The 21,327-nt window shown below is 46.3% G+C and overlaps 1 pseudogene; it reads right to left on the bottom strand.

Annotated features, from left to right (window-relative positions):
• LOC132370039 (cytochrome c-like) overlaps positions 1-19,782 on the bottom strand; it is a 38,005-nt pseudogene extending 18,223 nt beyond the window's left edge.
• Between the last annotated feature and the right edge of the window lie 1,545 nt (positions 19,783-21,327).

Genomic DNA, 21,327 nt, shown 5'->3' with positions numbered 1-21,327 from the left:
ACGTATGGGGATATATGTGTATGTATAGCTGATTCACTTCATTATAAAGCAGAAACTAACACACCATTGTAAAGCAATTATACTCCAATAAAGATGTTTAAAAAAATAAAATAAAAAAATAAAAACCAAAAAAAAAAAAATGTAATGACATCAGCTTCCAGCCACTGGGAAACTGTGTTTGACCCTTTTAGTGTTCTACATGTGTTACTTCAGTTTAGTCTCGTAATACTTTAGTGAAGTATAATATAATTGATGTAAACTGCATGTATTTAAAACATACAATTTGGTACGTTTTTTTATATACATCCTTGAAACCATCACTGCAATCAAGATAATCAATGTACCCATCACCCCCAAAAATCTCCATGTCCTCCTTTATAATCCCTCTCTCCTGCCCGCCTCTGCTCTCTCCCGCCCCCATCCCTGGACAGCCATGGATCTGCTTTCTGTCACTATCAATGAGTTGGCATTTTCTAGAATTTTATGTAAATAGAATCATACAGCAATGTGATCCTTTATATCTGGCATCAGTTTATTTATTTTGAGATCCACTCATGTTGCATGTATCAATAGTTATTTTATTGCTAAGTAGTATCACATTATATAAATATGCCAAATTTGTCCATCCATTGACCCGCCAATGGACATTTGGGTTGTTTCTAGTTTGAGGCTATTATATTTAAAGTTGCTGTGGACTTTCATGTTCCCCTTCGGTGAATAACTGGGAGTGGAAGAGCTAGATCATATGGTAGGTGTTTAACTTTGTAAGAAACTATCGAACTGTTCTCCAAATTGGCTGTATGATTTTACATTCCCACCAGCAATGTATGAGCATTCCAGTTCTTCCATACCCTTGGCAAAACTTGATATGATCCATCTTCTAAATTTTAGCCATTGTGATACCCCAGGTCTGTAGAGGCATTTCATTGTGGTTCTAATTCGTGCTTTCCTAATCACTAGTGATGTTTGGCATCTTTTCATGTGTTATTTATTTGCCATTCACAGATCTTCTTTGATTATGTGTTCAACTCTTTTGTCTACTGTTTATTGGTTGTTTGTTTTGAGGGTTCTTTACATACTCTGGATATAAATCTTTTATCAGATATACGCTTTGCAAATATTTTCTCCCAGTCCATGGCTTGTATTTTAATTCTCTGACTATCTTTCAAAGAGTAAATTTTTTTTAACTTTCATTAACTTCAATTTATCAGTGTTTTCTTTTACAGACCATGCTCTTGGTGTCATCTAAGAAAGTTTGCCTAACCCAAGGTCACAGAGATTTTTTCCTCTGTTTTCTTCTAGAAGTTATATCATTTTAGGATTTATATTTAGATCTGTAATCAATTTTAAATTAAGTTTTTGTGTGATGTAAGGTATGAACTGAAGCTCACTTTTTTGCATAGGGACATCCAATAGTGCCAGGACCATTTGATGAAAAAAACATTTCTCTACTGAATTTCCTTTTCACCTTTGGCAAAATTCAGTTGTGCATATATCTATGGGTCTCTTTCTGGACCCTCTATCTTGCTCTATTGATCTTTCTGACAAATATGTCAATATGACACTGTTTTGATTATTTGAGCCTTATAAGTCTTGAAGTTAAGTAGCGTTAATCCTCCAAATATATTCTTTTTCACAGTGTTTTGACTATTCTAGGTCTTTTGCATTTCCATATGAATTTTAAAAACAGCTTGTACATTTCTAAAAAAACAAATGCCTGTTGGGCTTTCAATTGGATTGAGTTGACCGAGAGAACTTACACATCAATATTAGTCCCCTGACCTTGAACGGTATATGTCTCTCCATATATTTGGATCCTGTTTAATTTCTCACACCAATGCTTTTTTTTTAGTCCAGAGTGTATAGGTCTCATACATCTTTTGTCAGAGTTATCCCTGAGCATTTAAAAATTTTTGATGCTGTTGTAAATGGTATTTTTTATTTCAATCTCTAATTGTTCATTGCTAGTAAATATACAGTTGATTTTTCTATATTGATCTTGCATCCTGCAACCTTGCTAAGCTCATTTATTAGTTCTAATAACTTAGATTCCTTTGGGTTTTCTATGTAGCTGATCATGTTGTCTGCAACTAAAGTTTTACTTATTCCCTTCCTGTGTGGATGCATTTCATTTCTTTTTCACACCTCATTGTACTGGCTAGACCCTTAAGTACAGTGTTGAACAGAGCAGATTCTGAAAAAGGACATCCTTCTCTTGTTCCTGATCTTAGGGGTAAAATATTCACTCTTTCACCATTAAGTATGTTAGCTGTTGGCTTTCATAGGTGCTCTTTATCAGTTTGCAAAAGTTCCTTTTTATTCCTAGTTTGCTGAGAGTTTTCATAAGGAATATAAATGGTGAATAATGAAATGTTAAAACATATGTAAAAACTGATTGGAAAATGGCCACCATACTTCTTCTCTGTCTGCATCTGTCTCCTGACCTTTGAAATATGACTTTGCTTCTCTTCCCATCAAGAGATGAGGTCTTTTTCCCCAGATCTTGAATCTGGGATGGCCCTGTGACTTGCTTTGGCCCATAGAATGTGGTAGAAGTGTGTCAGTTCCCAGCTGTTCTAAAATATGCCCAGGGTTGTTGTCTTTTTGTGTTTTTTTAAACTTTTTATTTTATATTGGAATATAGTTGATTAACTATATGTGTGTTAGTTTCAGGTGTACAGCAAAGTGATTTAGTTATACATATACACGTACCTATTCTTTTTCAAATCCTTTTCCCATTTTAGGTCATTACATAATATTGAGCAGAGTTCCCCGTGCAACACAGTAGGTCCTTGTTGGTTATCCTTTTTTTTTTTTTTTTTTGGAGTATAATTAGAGGACGGATGTGTGGACACAGAGGGGGAAGGGGAGGATGGGATGAATTAGGAGATTAGGTTTGACATAAATACACTACCATGTGTAAAATAGATAGCTAGTGGGAACCTGCTGTATAGCACAGGGAGTACAACTCGCTGTTCTGTGATGACACAGATGGGGGGGATGGGGGGTGGGAGGAGGGAGGTCCAAGAGGGAGGGGATATATGTATACATATAGCTGATTCACTTCACTGTACAGCAGAAACTTAACACAACATTGTAAAGGGTTGTTGTTTTTTTTAAATCAGGTATGGTAAGACACGCAGACACAGAAATGATTGTCATTAGGGAAGAAGTTTATCCTCACAGATCCCTAGAAGAAAGAGGCAGAGCACACTGCACCGGGCCATCTGGGGAAGCACTAGGGTGGGTTAGGAGGCAGAAGGAGAGTAAGGGAGAGCACGGCCCAGAGTCTTTATTAGGGTTTTTGTGAGAAAGAACGGGTGAGGCAAGGTAGGTATGCTGAGTAACCTTAGGATTGGACAGTTTGAATAATTTTTGCAGACTATGGGCTATTGGAGTCATCCCAAGATGTCTGGTAACTGGCTCTGGGGTCATTTAGGGCAGGGGAAATATTGGCATGGTATGTGAGAGTTTGATAAAGAAGAAGAGTGGGGCTCTGGCTTGTATCTCTAGGTGAGTAACTTTTTTCCCTTTTCTTTTTTTCATGTCTGTCTTTGACCATAGTTTTCTTCTTGTCCTTTTTCCTTAAGGTGCTTACCAGCTGGACTCTGCGTGGTCCCCAGTGGCCTCTGCCGTGAGCGGTGGCCTCCCTGTCTAGGGCCTCCCACTCCAGCTCAGAGGGGCTGGGGTTTACATCTGCGAGAGCACCAGTGCTATGAGCTTTCTTTTTCAAGTTTTTTTCTTTTGAGTGTGGACGTCCCTGGTACCGACACACAGTACTTCAGAGAGCCCTTGCACATTGATTAGATGTTTTACGTTTCTTTATTAATTGAACCATATCCTCGGGGAGTGAGGGGTCTGAGGGGAGCCAGGGCTGGGATGTTCCTTTCCTTTCCCCTCTTTAATTAAACATGGAGCCACTGGTCTCCAGGGAGGGGCCCTCCTATATCCCACTGGGTGGGGGAACCAATCGCGACAGCAGCAAGCAGATGACAGCAGAGAAGCTTGCAGCCTGAACCACAGGGATTGCAGGGCATCGCACCCCCCGGAGGAGGAGGAGGAACTCGCACTGACCCCGCAAATGGGACCCTCGACACCTGGCAAAGGTTCAGGTGGCGCACCTCCCGACGACTCTGCAGAACAGGCGCAAATGCGACTCCGCGAAGCTCCAAGGGGAAAGGGGAGGTGGTTTACTGACCGTCACCAGGAGTATATAACGTCCCGGGTACTAGGCACGTTCATCGAAATGACTCAGATGGCCCCAGGGCTTGTAGGTCCTGCCCAGTCAGCTGGTCAGACTCGTCCCACAGCACCAGAAGTGTGGTCACTCCTTGTCCCCTGCAGAGGGGTCTCTTGGGGAAACTGAAGTAGCTAATTACCTCCACACCCCCAGATGCTCTGTCCTGAACACCTGAAACTCTAGACCACCAGCAGCTCGGGGAGGACTCAGCTTTTCGAGTTCCACCATTTGCGGCTGGGAAATCATGGCACCACCCGACAGAAACAGCACAACGCAGTCACCGTCAAGCAGCATGCACCCCGACACCTGGCTGTGCCTCTCGGGGCAGTGGCCGCTGTCTGTGGGGGCCGGTTAGTAAGCAGGGAGCAGTCTGAAGACATAGCATCTCCATCTAGTGTCAAACCGCCCTGCTTTGCTGTACCAGTTGTGTTAAAATGTTCCCAGTGTTGAGCATCTTTTCATGTGCCTGTTGGCTAGCAAAATAATACAAATGAATCTATATACAAAACAGAAACAGACTCACAGGCATAGAAAACAAACTGATGGTTACCAAAGGGGAAAGGGAGGGGGGAGGGATAAATTAGGAGTATGGGATTAACAGATACAAACTACTATACATAAAATAGATAAGCAACAAGGATCGACTGTATAGCACAGGAAACTACATTCAATATCTTATAATAACTTAGAATGAAAAATAATCTAAAAAACATATATATATATATAACTGAATCTCTTTGCTGTGCACCTGAAACTAACACAATATTGTAAATCAAATATACTTCAATTTAAAAAAAATACACTCAGGGTTTTTTTAACCAGGTATGGTAAGACGTGAAGACATGTTATAAAGGAGGAAGTTTAAACGCACAGATTCCTAGAAAAATGAGGCACAGCACAGCATTCAGGGCCACATGGGGAAGCACCAAGGTGGGTCAGGAAGCAGAAGGGGAAGAAGGGAAGGCATGGCCCAGAGCTTTTTTCAGGGCTTTTGTGGGAAGAAATGGGCAAGGCAAGGTAGGAATGCTGAGTAAGCTTAGGATTAGATAATCTGAATAATTTTGGCAGTTCTGGGCTATAGGGGTGGTCCCTGGTTGCCAGTACCTAGCTTGGGGTGATTTAGAGCAGGAAGAATATTGACTTGATATGTGAGAGTTAGATAAGGGTGGTCAGGGCTGTAGGCTCTGGATTGGTTGGCTTGTACATCAAAGGCATTCTCACAGGGGAGTCACTTGTTATCTCTAGGAACTAACTAGCCCTTCCTGGAGAGAACCAGGCTCTAACACAGAGCATCAAGAATATGGAAAATCCTTCCTAACTCTTTAAGTTTGAACATGTAGTTTAACCTCTCTGTGCCTCAGTTTCCTCAACTGGAGGAAGGAGGATAATAATATTTGTACTCTATTTTATCATATATAATTTCCTGTTTCTACTTTAATTATACTAATTTGGTGCCCTGAAGAAAAAAAAAAAAAGAATATGGAAAATAAGAATATATGGTCAATCTGCCAACCCATGTCTCATAACAACTTTGTGCACGTTCACTTCCTCTTTTGAACTTTTATCTTCACCATGAAGATAGGAACAGGCCCACTGTCAGATGAGGCCACATGAAACAGAAATAAGCCATCCCAGCTGAGGCCATGCTAAACCAGGGACTGCCCCCTCCCTGAGCCAGTCCACAGCTGACTGCAGGTGCATGAGTGAACCCAACCAAGATCAAGCAGACCCACCCCATCAGCAGAAGTACCCAGCTTATGTACACACTCCTAAATAAGCTAAATAAATAAATAAGCTAAATAAATGCTTATTATCTTAAGCCAATAAGTTTCCGGGTTATTTGTTATGCAGTATTAGCTAACTGATACACCACATTTCTCTCACTGCAGAGCTGCAGGACTCAATAGCCTTGCAGTGTTTCCTCTAGTGCCTTGGTTCTTCTCAATCATCTCTTCACCATTATCTTTGTTCCTAAGATTCCACAGGTATTTCACCCTGCCTAAAGAAACTGAGCTGGTAGAACTCATTTCCCCCTTTCAGTGCATCCTTTATTCAACCACCCAGCAGATACTTAAAATGTGCCTACTATATGTGCCAGGCACCAAAGAATAGAAAAATGACGAAGATAGTGATAGAACCTGCCACCAAAGAACTTACAGGAGATATGAAAATTAAATAAATAATTGCAAAAATAATTACAGTGGAGTTAAACGTAGCATTTCACCCAGAATTTGTTCCATTCAGCATATAAAGTACCCCAATCTGCAATTAAGTTGCAACTACAACACTCAGCCAGAACTGTCAGAGCTTACCTTGTGAGAGAGCAGGTGTCCATAGTGATTGTAATTCACACCCCCCCATGAATAGCGGGACTCCCTCTGCAAGGGGGTACACCAGCTCCAGACCAGAGGAGTCCCGCACAGCTGTAATGAAGGAATTACAGGGTCCAGGAGAAGGAGTCTGGAGGGCTTTGAAGACAGACCACCAGGAGGGAGAGGCCGGGTGGGTTGGAAGAGGAAGCCTCCACCAGGGTCAGCCAGACTGGATCTCGGTCTCAGATCTCCCACCCACTCACTGGTGACCTTGGGAAAGTCCCTTAACTCCTCTGAGTCTCAGTTTCCCTAGGATCCTGTGAGGGTTGCATGAATATAATGCATGTGAATATGCCCAGCACAGCATTTGGCTCAGAAAAGATGGGGTGGAATGAAATTTCGTCCACTGTGACGAGGAGACCTGGGACCAGGACCCAGTGTTCTGATGTCTGAACTCCGATGCTTCTGCCTTCCCTCCTGTTCTAGAAGCTAAACCCAGTGTCCCTCCTTTTGGACCCAACAATGAGTCACTTTACACTTGGTGCCTCCCTTGGCCATGTGCCCCTCACAGCATTCAAAGATGCCGGGATTCATCAGAGCACCGCTTCCTGGGATGACCGCAGCTCCACACCAGCTCCTTTCCCATCTCCATCCCTCCCTCGAGATTCCACATCCTTGGGACAATAGCTGAGTGCATTTGCGGAGAGTTTCTAATGGCTGGTTGGGTCCCTCGAGGACTACTGTGCATTCCCTATAATGACATTCATTAGTCTCTCTGACACCAATACTGTTCTCAGGTTAATATATTTAACTAAATGAGGCATTATTTTCAGTTAGAAACCTCCTGAAGAAGCATGTTTTCTCCTGGTGAACGAAGCTGGTGAATAGATTAATACCAGGCTTGAAAAGCCGACCAAGAAATTGAGTCTAACCAGCTCCTTTTTCTTCTTCAGGTATAAACTGAGCTTGAATTAATTTGAGTTAAACTTGTCATTTCTTAGAGTAAGAAACAGGAGGAAAATCCCCACTTTGGCTCTGTGATTTGTCTTCCATGTGCCTGCTGTTTCCCTCCTCCCATCCCCAGCCCCAGCTCTAAGACCAAGGACCAGCAAATGATGGGGGGGGGGGGGGGGGGCGGGGAAACGTAGCATCTGAAGTTGAGCAGCAGGAGGGGCCAGAGTATGAAAGGGAAGCTCTCATGTGGCTACAGAGGCCACAAGCACAGTGGACACAGCGGGAGTCCGGCTGTCCTGTCTCTGTCATTGCCCGCTTTGTGGGGTTCACTGTGCTCAGAACCTAGTAGGCACTCAATAGACATTTGTTGAATGAGTTCAGTAGATGATCAACAAACGGCTCTTATTTATTCAAGGAATCACATGATACCAAGAGAGAGAAAGTACTCAATGTCCCAGATACATCTGGTGGGTGAGTCAGTGTTTATGACCCCTGGCCTAAGGGCCAAGTATGACCCAAAGGCCAATCTCCTTTGATTAATTGACCAGTGGATATTCCCACATCACTTTTCCCAAGGGCACTTAGAGACACTGCCAGCCATAAGATGCCAGCTGGTATGCACTACCCCTTCTCCCAGAAATGGGCTTCCAAGTCATACCAATTCAATGCTGTGTTTGCACAAAAGTCAGGGGGCAGGAAGGGACTCAGCACCCTTGCTGTACCCACCCTCCCCACTCACTCGGACAAGTCCAGCCCTGTTTCCATTGCATTCAGAGTCAGGGGTGGGAGTGTTTGCTATGGAATGAATGAGGGTTTTACAGGCAGGCAGAGTTTATTCCAAACTCACTTCTGTCCCCTCCCCAACCTGAGAGAGCTTGGGCAAGTCCCTCCACCACTCTGAGGCTACGTTTACTTAGTTGTAAAGTGGCAATAATGCTGCATTCTTTATTGTATCACTAAAACGAATTAAATTAAACCACACGTGTAACACAGTGAGTGCTCGGTGAATGCAAATTTAAATTGGAAGGAGATGATTTCATCAGGCACTTCCCAGGATTTTACCTTCTGGCCTCCTCAAATCTACCTTCCCTCCTGCAGTTCTCCAGCCCAACTGATTCCAAGTTGTGAGTCTGACCATGGGATCTCCTGCCCTTCCTGGCCCATCTTTTCCACATCCCTGGTCTCCCACTCTGTTGGCTGTAGCTGCTCCTACAGGGTCTTGACAGCCAGCCCATCTAAGGCCTTAGATAATAACCTGACCACAGCTTGTGAATGTGCCCTTTAGTGTATCCAAGAGTGCCCCTCCCACCATCATATGGTATCATGGTTGATGGAGACAGCTTAGCTTTGGCGTTGTTTTTTCTGGACCACCCAGACCTAGGACAGACACAGTTTCAGTGCCTCATCAGTGAGAAAACAAAGCTAACATACCATTCACCACTGCTGTTTTCTCCCCAAAGGCCCCTGTCATACATGGTTTCCAAGGCTTAGTTGGGGAGGGCACCAGGAGCCTGGCACATGGGGGAACGATGAGATGGTAGAAATAATAATTTTAGGGTGGATGGCATGAGGTTCTGAAGCCAATTGTGCCCTCCTCCCCTTGGCTGTGGGGGCCTGGTTGTAGAGACAGGCCCTCACTCTCCTTTAGAACCTTGGAGAGTGGCCATGCTGGCCTAGGTTCTAACTCCAGCTTCCGTATGTCTTTCATGACTCAAGGAATAGTAAATTAATATAGTCAAAAGGAATCTCAGAGAAAGAGTTTAACAATCTCTCTCTTCATTTTACAGGTGAAGAAATGCCAGGAGTGTTGGAGTAGTGATGTAAATTGATAAAATGGTCACTGGACTAAAAGGCCAGTGACTTGGATCAGCTTTATATCCCCTTGGGCAAAATAAATTCCCTCCATGAGCCACAATCCTCTGATTCTAGGATGCCTGGTTTGATGTACAATGCAGGTGCTATCTCTGAGTTCCACAGCCCTAATTCTGTCCCCATATGGGGAAAAGCACCCAACAGGCTTGTGAGTCTGCTGATTGCCCACCATATTTTTGCACTCCAAGTATTTTATCCCTTCTGTTCTCCTATACAGAAGATTCTTGATGAATGGCTAATAAATGTGGCCATATTCATCAACACCAAACTAATTAGACTTTTTAGAAGCTTCTTTAGCAGACACCTCATGAGACATTGAAATGTTTTTCAACAGGTCAAGAAAGCAACTCCCAGATTCAGAGAACGTTCCAGCTGGAAGTGTTTTGGCAATTGTTCTATCCAAACTTCTGTATTTTAGAGATGAGAAAACTGAGGCCCAGGGAGACAAAAAGTCCTACCGAGGGTCCCTCTGTGAGTTAGTGGCAGAGCTGGAACCAGAACCAAGATCAGCTCCTGGTCCCCAGCCAACAGCCCCGTCTACTTCCCTCTGCAAGTGCTGCAGAAATCCACCCAAAATATTTCAGTCATGTCCCTGGGCTGAAGACCCTAAAAATCAGCCCTGCTATGATGATAGCTAACAACAGCAATGATGTCACTGTGTGTCGGCTGCTTTGCACTCATTATTCCATTGACCCTTCACGGGAGCTCTATGAAGTAATCCCCGATGTTAGTGGCATTTTAAAGATGAGGAAATTGAGGATAAAGATACTTGGCTGGTTGGTGTGAAATATGAGATACGTGTCAGTGCTCTTAACCACATGACTCTTTACTTCTCAAAGTCCCTCTAAGCCAACTGCAGCTTCAGCTTATTCTACCTACTCCAAGACCTCACCCTACCTCGCCTACCCCCAAATCTCTGCTTCTCCAGTTGGTGGATTCCCAGGCACAGCACCTTTTTGAATGATAAGCCAACCTTCCTAGAACGTCCATACTACTCAAAGATTTAGTGGAAGTTTTTTTTAATTCAAGAAAATACAAATATATAATGGAATACAGTGAAAATTAACATGACTTTTTTCAAGATCAGTGAGCAGTCCTCAAAAAGTTCTGTTCCATGGTGGCTCATGTCTGTCAATGCCCTCAGATTCCCAGAGAGCATTCACTACCCCCTGCCCTAAGAGGGTTTTGTAAGAAAAGTTTCAGGAGCATTGCGCTTAATAATAACTGGCATCCTAAAGATCATCTAAGCCCTCAATAACCTTAATCCCTAAAGGTCAACTGGATCATAAAAGGTGTGACCCATGTGTGTACCTGGGGAGAGCACTCCAGGCCACAGGAACCACAATTGTGAGGCAGGAGGTGGGAGTGTACCTGGCATGCTCGAGGGTCATCAAGGAGGGTTGGTCCCCATGTGACTGGGGCAGAGTGGGGAGGGAGGGTTAGGGGAGGGGAGGGGAGAGAGGTCACAGACATCTTAGGTGCCCGTGAAGGACTCTTTAATCTGAAGAAGATGGGAGCCATGGAGGGTGTAAGCAGAAAGGACCTGGTTGCACTGACACTTTCATAGACTCTATTCTTCTGCTCCATGGAGACAAGAGCATAGAAGGCAAAAATGGAACCAGGGAGAAAGTTGAACAGCTCCCGCAATAATCCAGGCAGATGTGGCTCTGATAAAGGTGGGAGCTTAAATACACGTATTTTCCAGGGTTACCATAAGGATCATGAATAATGAATAATAACTAAACAAACAAGCACCCAGCACGGCACATGGCACAGTGTAGGCCCTCAGGAGATGGTAGCTATTATCATCAGTAAGTGGAAAGGGCTGATAAATCTGAAATCAAGTCTTGTCGCTGCCTGTCTTCATCTGAGTCTAGTAGCTCCGTTTGGTCTCTTGAAACAAACCCTCAGGCTGCAAAGAGAAATTGCTGATGATGCAATGCAGCGGGGAGTCCCTGGCCTAGGTCTTCCCATCACTGGGGAAAGGCTTAGATAAGTGATAAAACACTCACATTTCACACGTTCAACATGTACTCAAGCTACGTCATCTGGGGTGTTTTTAAGGTGAAGGTAACCTTTTAAAATAATTTGCTCTCTCCTGACTTAAAAATTAAAGTAAAAGTCTGAAAGCAACTTGAGTTCTCCCAAATCAAAGCCCTTCACTTGTCATAAACTTTTTTGATGGCATTTTTAATTACATCAATAGCATGCTATGTTCACATAGGCAATAGATCAAACGTGCTTGCTTTGGAGTGAAGCTGACAGCCAGTTCAGATGAGAAAACGTGGCTTTGGGTGAGTCGAAAAAGAAAATAGGGCCCCAAGACAAATCAGCTTCCAGCTTTTCAAAGGCAGCGTTCATGCTTGTTGGCTTTTGTTCTTTCTGAGAATATCAGTCAGAAAATTTCCAGACGAGGTTGAACATCTCCCTGGAACATAGAGTAGGAACCACATTGAGCAAAGACTTTGATCCTGAGTGGAGCTGGGAGCTGGACCACAGCTGGCTGGGTGACCTCGAGCCCATTGCTCTACTTCTCCGGGCCTCAGTTTCCCCAATGTGTAAAGCAAGGGGTTGGGCCAGTTGGTCTCTAACAATCTTTCTGAGTCTAAAATTAAAAGTCAAAGAAAAAGTGAGACAAAGGAAAGTAAGTGAGCAGGGAGTGGAAAAAAGGAGGGAAGTGGAATCCTGAAGGGTGATGAATAGAACCAAAGTGAGGGAAGCACCACCCTCCGAGAGAATGTGATGACCAACCCAGGATGGGTTAGGTGGCAGGGTTTGTTAACCCCTTCACCTCCACCGGCTCACTCAATCCTCTGCATAGTCCCAGGAGGTCGGTCTTTTTATCCCCATTTCATGATTGTGGCACCTGAGACACAAACAGGTGAAGGGACTTTCCCAAGGTCACACTGCTGGACAATCAGAGAAGGAAACAGAAGGAAACGTGGGTTTGGCTGACTGCAGTCCCTAGAGAGGGTCACAGAGGTGAGACTCTCCAGATCTTCCAGCTCCAACTCCAGGGCCCTTGCCATCAGTCTCTGGATTCCTAACAGCCCACTGGACATGTCCTCCTGGATGCACTGATGGCACCTCCACGTGTTCTAATCACCAAAATTGGTGCTATCACCTTCCAGTCGCACCGCTAGACATGAATTCATTGGAATTTGAGCCCAGATCCAACTCATTTTAAAGTTCAGTTACTTTCTAGCCTATGACATCACCACCCCCACTCCACCCCCAGTAAATCAGATGCCAGGTTCTATGATTCTCTCCATGTGAAGTTTCCTCTGTCAATCTCTTCCTTTCAAATCTGACTACCCATCTTTGAGTCACAACAAGAGAAACCCAGGCAATATCTCAGACACTACTCTGTGAACTGCGCAAGGGCAGGACCTACGCATGGTTTATCAAAGACCCCCAGTGCTCAGCAGAAGGCCTCAGCCATGGGCCGGTTACCCTAGGAGGTAGGTCAGGCTTCCTGGGTACCTCATCCCCCAACAAAGTCCCCAGGGTGGGAAAGGCAGCCAGGCTGGGCCAGGTCCAGATGACCTGGCCTCAAGCCACTCACCTAGAGTGGTTTGAGAATGTGTCCCCAGAACCAGGGCTGGAAGGAGCCAACAGCAGAACCAGGGAAGAGGAAGACCTTCACTGAAGCCCCAAGGAGGGGCAAGACTGGGAAGGAGCAGTGAGCACCTGGGCCGGGGGCCTGAGACAGACCAAGGGTGAGGTGAGATCATGGGGAAAGCGAGTGATTCAGGGGCACGTCTGTGGGGAAAGGATGGGCCTCACACACTGCTGGTGGGAAGACGAATTGCAATAAACAATTTGGAACACTGTGTGATGGTATCTTTTATGGCTGAACATACGTATAGTCATATATACATATACTATGTGTACATATATATATATATCTTAGTATATGTGTATATTGCTATACATATATTCATGAAATAGTCCATGAAATCCAGAAATTCCACTCCGAGGTGTCCACCCAGCAGAAATTCATCCATATGTTCCCCAAAAGACACACGCAAGAATTCCACAGCAGCACTGTTCATAGCAGTCCCAAAGTGGACGGTACTCAATTTCACCTGGAGTTAGATGGGTAAATAAATAGTTGCATATTCAAACAATATACATATATCATACATCAACATGAGTGAACAATGTACAACTCAACGCAGAAACTTGGATAAACCACACAAACATAATGTTGGACAAAGTGGAAACAAGGCACGTAAGAGCACAAAATAGTTCAAATCCACTTGTATGAAGTTCTGGATCAGGCACAGGCAATACACAGTGTTAGACATCACGATACTGATTACCAGTCTAAGCTTGGAGGGACAGTGACAGGCTGGGCTACTGGTAACATTCTCTTGCTTGACCTGGTGCTTGTCCTACAAGTATATTTAGTTTCAGAAAATTATTCTAGCCATACACTTATGATTTGTGTACTTTGCTCTATGTATGTTTTACATTACATTATCCTATAATAAAAAGTTGGCTTTAAAAAAAGATAAGCCCCAAGGCCCATTCTACTGAAATGCCTAGAAAATGCCAGAGAGGTGGCATGGCTGCAATCACACCAGACAGATGCACCCCACACATTGCATATGAACAAACCGTTCACAGTCGAATGATGAATGAATGAAGGGATGGACAACTACATGAACCATTGAATAAATGAGTGAACCAGGGAATAACCAATAAATGAAAGAATGAAGTGATGAATGAAAGAGCACATCCTCGAGTGGTAGGATGAATGACCCAATGAAGTAAAGTGTGAAGGAATGAAGGAGTCGCTGGTTGACTGAGTGAGGAACTGGGTACATAAATAAACAAGGGGAGAAAGAGTGAATGAAAGTACAATCAATGGAAGGAGGAATGAATAGCAAGGAATAAATGAACACAGGATGAGTGTATGAATAAATGAATGAAAGAAGCAATAAATGCATGAAAAATAAAACTAGTACTAGAGGTGAATGAGTGCATATAAAAAACAATAAGCAAATGCATAATTGTACAAAGGTGTAAATGGAGAAATGGTTTGATGTGTTCTGGCTGGACATGAAGGGGAAGTATCAATAACCTTGAGGAAGCACCTCCACTCAATTTAGACGTAATAAGAATATAATTGCAAATATCACTGGTGCCACTGAGTACGCCGCTCGCTCCCCAGGATTAACTCTGGTTTCAGTGGGAAGAGCTAAATAGCGTTGACTACATTGTTTTCCCAATTATGTTCCAGATAATTACCTATTATGTAGCAAACCCCCAGCATGATTTTAATAATCACTATTTAAATAACACATTTTCATTGTCTCCTTGCAAGTTAAACTCTGGTTAGTATAATTACTGTCAGTGTGGGAAAGTTTGCTGTGTGGCCTGGGAATGAGGAAGGGGGTTGCGTCATCACCATGATTGTCCCATAAGCCCCCGAAGCCAGGTGATGCTGAGGACGGAGCTCAGGTTTGGGAAAACCTGGATCCAGGACATGAGGCAAGTCTCTCCCCCATCTGGGCCACCTCTGTCAGCTCCCCTGAGAAGTGAAGATGGTCTCCAAATGCCCAAACTCCCCAGGTTATCGGGGAGCTCTCACTCTAGACCCAGGTCAGGGTCAGAGTTAGTCATCCCTCAACTGTTTCCCCACAGCTCAGGCACATCCTCATCAAGGGGTAATGGGGTCTCTATTTCTCCCCCACCTGACTGAGGGCGGGACCCATCTGGTCCTCAGCGCAAGCTCAGCTCCCAGTGCAGGGCCTGCACACAGTAGGCGCTCAGCGAATGCTGGGGGAGGAACGCATGGATCTTGCTGTGCAGTGTGGGTTTGAGAAGCCACTTCAGTCCCTTTCAGAACCACGAGGTTTGATGAGCAGGCGGCCACTCACCACGTCCTCACGGAGCTTCTCACGGTGGCCCCGTCACTGACGCTCTCCCAGGTGTCACTCCTTCCCTGGACTCCGCCTGCGTCTGCCCGTCTCAGCCCCTCCCCCACTCCCTGTGCGCTACATCTAGTATGTATGGAAACCGGTGTGATTGTACACAGAGTCTCAACGGGCTCTGATGCCGGGCCGGGGCTCTGCTCTGATCAAAGTGCATGAGGGTTAACGTGTCTCCGGGTCCCCACACTGACCCTGACCCGGCCCAGGTATTGATGAGAGGTCAGCATGGGGGATGGAGGATGGGGGACGGACAACTGCGGCGTCCCTCATGAGTGCCTGGAGGAGCTGACTCCCTGACAATGACCTGGATGCCACACCTGCTGTCTGTCGTGTGGACTGAATGCTGTGTCTCCAGTCTGTATCCGTGATTCTAGAATTTCTGCCTCCTTCCAGAGTGAGGGAGAGTTGGAGAAGGACTGTCCAAGAGGGAGACCGGGCTCCTCTTCTTAAGTTTGCTACATTTTTCGAATTGTCCTTGATCATGACAAATTGCTCCTAAGAGAGAAGAGAAATAGACAGATGTGGCCCCTTTGAAATGAAGTCAAGTTTCCTTCTACACAATCGGACGTGGGCATTTAAAATGCCCTTTCACATGGTTAGCGTAGATTCTACAGTAATTGAGTGACTGGAGAGTTTGGCTATTTTAGTGGTATAGGAATCTTGGGTTCTCAGCTCAGAGGATTCTGCCCCTTCACAGGCCGGGAAACAATGTTTGCCCTGATCTCTAGGTCACAGAGTCCCTTTCTGGTTTCCCTCTTAAGTGGGTAAGGGAAATCAGGATGAAATTCACAGGGGGATACGGAGATGATTAAGGGGGAAGAGCCAACTTGTCCCACTGGGGGAAGGAATGAAGATGGCACCATGATATTTTTAATTATCTGAATTAATTAATAATAAGTACTATCACTCACGTGGATTGAGAGATTTCCATATACCAAGCACTGTTCTATGTATTAACTTATTTAATCCTCATGACAAGCTCATGAGGCTAAGTACCACTATCATTCCCATTTTACACATGAGAAAACTGAGGCACAGAGGAGTAGAGTGGATCACAGGAAAGGGAGGTAGGTGGGGTGAGGGCCACAGACTTGGGAGTCAGGCAAGTCAGAGTTCATATCTCTCCCCGTTTTGCCACTCATCACCTGTGTGGCCTTGAATAAGTGACTCCAAGTCTCTGAGCCTCAGTTTCCTCCTCTGTGAAATGGGGAGATAGGGTATGACACCTGCAGAACCTAGAGTGTGGTAGGGGCTGCAGAGATGAGATGCCCATCTCCTCTCTTGAAGCTGGAGTCAGCACCAAGCCCCCACCCGTTGGATTTGGGCACATTCAGGCCTGGGCATGATCAGAGGAGGATGCTGGTCCCTCAGCAAGAGATGGATTGTCTGAGCCAGGACTGCCACCAGGTCTGTGGGTCAGAGAAGATCTAGGGACACATAATCCCAGTGCTGTTTCTTGGCGGAGCCCCATCCCAGCAAAGGGCAGTGGACACTCAACATCTATTCTGAAAAGCTTTCCAGCAGAAGAGCTGAGTTCCCACAGTCAAGCCCAGAGCTTTGGGTAAATGGAGTGGAACAGCTGGATTGTGGGGTAGATGCAGTCAAGTTTTTAAGAAACCACCAGACTGTTCTCCATTGTCATTGTAACATTTCATATTCCCACCAGCAATGTATAAGGGCTCCGTTCTTCCACATCCTCACCAATACTTGTTATTTTCAGTCTTTTTAATTTTAGCCACTCTAGTAGGTGTGTAATGCCCTCTCAATGTGGCTTTAATTTTCATTTCCTTGATAACTAACAATGTTGAGCATCTTTTCTTGTGCTTATTGGCCATTCACAGATCTTCTTTGATTACTTTTTAATGAAAAACACATTTGCATCCAAACTGAAATTATGTTGTCAGCAGTTAATTATCACTTGTCAAGCAACTGTGTGCCCAGATTGTGGATTTAATTTTCATACAGGTTTGCAAACGCCTCGTTCCTCATGTTTGACGAGGCCTCTGTGAGCGGGAGACATTCATTGTTGGAAATGGTGCTTTTTTTAAAGCAGTTTTAAAAATAAATAGGTTTTCTTGGTGTCCGAATTAGGGCTCTTTGCAAAAAACAGAAAACCGGTGTAGCTTAGGCAAGAGGAAATTGTGTGTGGATAGAGTACCAGGCTTGGGGTCGGGGGGAGCGTCTCATGGAAGACCCTGCCACACTAGAGCCTGAAACCAGGGCCTGCAGCCCCCGCTGGGACCCTAGACAGCTGCTCACTGCCCACCCCACCCTGGGGGCTCATCTCAGCTTCTCTCTGGGCACTTGTTCATCCTTCTCTCTATGGCTGGTTTCCCTGCTCCTCTCCTCTCATTGCCAGAATCACCACCCTCCTCCCTTGAAACCACACATCCTCAGGTCAAGGGCCAGCAGAGACGGACCTGACTGGTGTGTCTCATCCTCCCTTGGCTGCTGACCCGCCGGTGCCCTGAGAATCCTCAGCCTCTTGGATCTGTAAGTGTCACCAGGTTGACCTGTATCATGTGTGTGTTGCTTGTCATCACGCAAGTAGAGCTCTTTCCTCGGCTGGGCAAGGAGCCAGAGCAGGAGGTGTCTCTGCCTGGCAGTGGTGGGGCCGGGGGCTCGAGGAAGGGGGCTCAGGGTAGGGGGCTCATCAGAGCTGGGAGCAGAATCCATTCCTGACTCCTGAGAGGGTGAGGGTTGCCGCCCAATCCACCCTCTTCATCCTCTCCCTCCGAAGGGGAGTTGGGTGGAGCGTGGGGGATGGGAATGACACTCACAGCCCCCCACCCCGCTGCCTTGTGGGCTCACCTTCCCCTGCCTCTGACCTCGGCCAAACGAACACATCTGTGTGTCACGTGAATGGGTGAGTGTGTGTGCGTGGGGGATGGGTGTAGGTGTATCCGGGGGGAATACGTGCCTGTGTCCACGTGTATCTGCGTCTGTCTCTGCCTGTGTGTATCTGTGTCTCTGTGTGTGTCCATGTGTGTGCTGACCATATCTGCACACCCGTCTACACATACAGAGGTTCTGGATGGAGCCCATTGGGGTCTGACTCCAGGCCCCCAGGACCCCCAGTCCAGTGCTCTCTCCACTTCCCACGCTGCCCCCCCATTACTGAGGAGAGCGTAATGCACCCCAGCCCCACCTCCACACAGACCACCTTTCTCTCCATGCCCAGCTGTAATTGACATAAATGCCGTTCTAATTTCTAATCATTTTGTGCAATTTGCAAAATGGTTTCTTTGGTTCCTGCAAAAGGGGCTACACAGTCGGCTCTGCTGTGCTTCTCCCTGGAGGATTTTTATGAAAATGATGTGGCAAAAAGTGTTGTCTTATAGTTAAGCAAAAAGAAGGAAAAAATAATAGAGCATCCTGAGGGGGAGGGAGTGCAGAGAGAAGACAGGTGGTCAGGGAGCATGCAGTGATCACAGGAAGAAGATGAGAAGCCTGTTATTTCAGCAAATCATTTCTTAACTAAGGGTTAGTTCCATTCATGTACTAATAGGCTAGCCTCGCCATCTCCTGTGATGGGAGTTTTTTTTCCTTCCTTTTTTCCATCCAGCCCCATGGCCCTCAGCCCTCACCACTCCCTCCCAGGAACATGGGGCTGACACCAGTGGAAAACTCAAGGGTGGTTTTGCGTAAAAACAGATGTGTTCAGAAGAATCTTCCATACAGGCTGGGAGCAGAGATGCAGGCGTGGGCCATGCAAGTGGGAGAGACTGAGGTCAGATATCTGACCCTGGGCCGCCCACTTCCCTGCTCCTCCCTCCTGCCCCTGGACACTGGCAGTTCCCACAATGTTTCTCTCAGGAAAGAGGGTAGATGGCCTTTCTTGCTTTTATTTTTATTTTCAGAGTAGCATTTTCACATGGATAACTATCACAACTTCCATTCCAATTTGATGAACATCTGGGAATCTCGTAAGAACTCTTTCCTCCACCGCTGGGAAGCAGCCGGCTCCCTCCACGTGTCCCTGAGATGCCAGGAGTGAGCAGTGAGGCACGTGAGCGAGGAGAGGCCTGAGCAGGACCGGGAGGCTCGCCCCGCCCCGCCCCGCCCCGCCCCGCCCCGCCCCTGCCCTCTGCCTTCTCCCGCCCTGGATGAGGGTCCTGCTGGTAACAGGTAACCCGGGCAACCTCTGCATTGTCCGAGGCCCCTCACAGACCTGGTTGCCGAAGAGTGAGTAGAACAGAGCATCACAACCCCGTTCTGCCCGAGAGGCGAGTTGCCCAGCCCGCGTCACGGCCAGTGCACGCACAGGCAGTGACGTTCCTGACTCCAGGGCAGAGACGCCCCTCCCTTGGCCAGCGGAGCTTCTGTGAGAGACGTTCCTGGTGGCTCCAGTGGCCGTGCCCAGTAAGGAAAGCAGGTGATCTGACTACCCACCGCCACCCGCTAACCTGTCCAGGTGCCGGATCTCGTCTGCGGGGGGCTGTGGCTCTGGTTCCGTCCTCATGGTTCAGGCAGCTGCGAGCAGAGCAGGCAGACCCTGTCCGCATCCTGTGGCACCTGCGGGGTTGGTCCCACACCGGCCCACGCCCCCTGTCCCGTCATTCCCTCTGGCCTCCCTGGTGAGGATGCTCCAGGCAGAGGGAACAACACGTGCCAAGGCTCAGACGTTTGGGTGGCAGAAGAAAGACCAGTGTGCCTGGGCCATCTTGAATGGGGGGCTCAGAGGCGGACAGAGTCAGACTTCCCTGGGCCTTGGTGGCTGCATCAGGAATTCAAGACTTGAGCTGAAGTGCCACAGTAAGTCAATGAAGTATATTAAAGTCATATTTCTAAAGCTGTCTCTGGCTGCTTTGTGCTTAGAGGTGATGGGGATGAGACCTCAGGGCCCAGGGCCACTATCAGCGTGGACGGTGCCCCCGTGAGGCAGGAGCCCTGGGCTGTGGAGCAGAGCAGGGACGGCTCTGCCCCGAGTCTTACAGGGTCACCCGGCTCCTGCGGGGAGAGTGACGGGAGCAGGGCCAGGGCAGAGGCAGGGACTAGGCAGAAGCTCACTGCACCGGTGCAGGCGTGATGGTGATGGACCAGGGGGAGAGCCTGGACAGTGGGAGAGGATCTCAGTTCTGGGGTTAAGTGACAGTCAAGCAAATGGAAATTATTCATTCCCTATATATTAGGCATTATCAGTTCTTAAAACTTCATACTACTTTATCTAACATCTCCTTCCTTATAGAAAGCTATTCTAACAAAACAGAAGCTTAAAGGAAGATGAAAGAATGAAAATATTAATCGCAGTGTTATTCATAATAGTAAAAAATGAAGCTATCTAAACTACATAAATAGGATGTTAAATAAATTATGAAATATTAATCAAATGAATTATTTCCAAGAACACACGAGATGGAAAACTGGTCAGAGGGGAGCGTCAGGCAAGAAAGAGCCAAATCGGTGTGTGCAGAGTGGAGGGCACAGCTGGGGTTCTCCAAGACCCAGTTCTCCTGAGCCGCCCGCCCTCACAGTGGGGGAGTGGCACGCCCCCATCACCCTCATGTCAGTCTTCATGCCCATGAGACTTGCTTTGGCCAAGGAAACATGAGTGGAGGTGGGGAGTGTCCCTTCCAGGAGGGAGCACCTAAGGGTCAGAGCTCAACATTCCAATCTTCCTTGTCACAGTTGAGAGACACACGTGGAGATGCTGACATCCTGAAACAGTGGCGCCTCCATCAGTGAGGGTCCCTGGTGATGAGCAAAGCCCTCCCCGCTGACTGCAGCGGACACATGACAGGAGCAAGGATAACCTCGGTTGTTTTGGAGGGTTGTTCACTATTGCATCATATCTGAGCTTATCCTGACAGTCACATAAAGATGAAAATGTGCACGGACAAACAGAAGAATAAAGAAAGGTATCAATAATTTACCAGCCACTATCTTTGGGAGATGCGGCATCAGGTGATTTATGTACTCTCATATTTACCATTTTACACTCCAAACGCTTCACCGGAAGTAGGTATCACTTACTTTAAGGGGAAAGGTCAGTGTTATTAACAAGAGT

This window comes from Balaenoptera ricei, chromosome 1, assembly GCF_028023285.1.
Source record: "Balaenoptera ricei isolate mBalRic1 chromosome 1, mBalRic1.hap2, whole genome shotgun sequence".
NCBI lineage: Eukaryota > Metazoa > Chordata > Mammalia > Artiodactyla > Balaenopteridae > Balaenoptera > Balaenoptera ricei.
The sequence above is the reverse complement of the archived record's forward strand: the minus strand, read 5'-3'. Positions and strand labels throughout refer to the sequence as shown.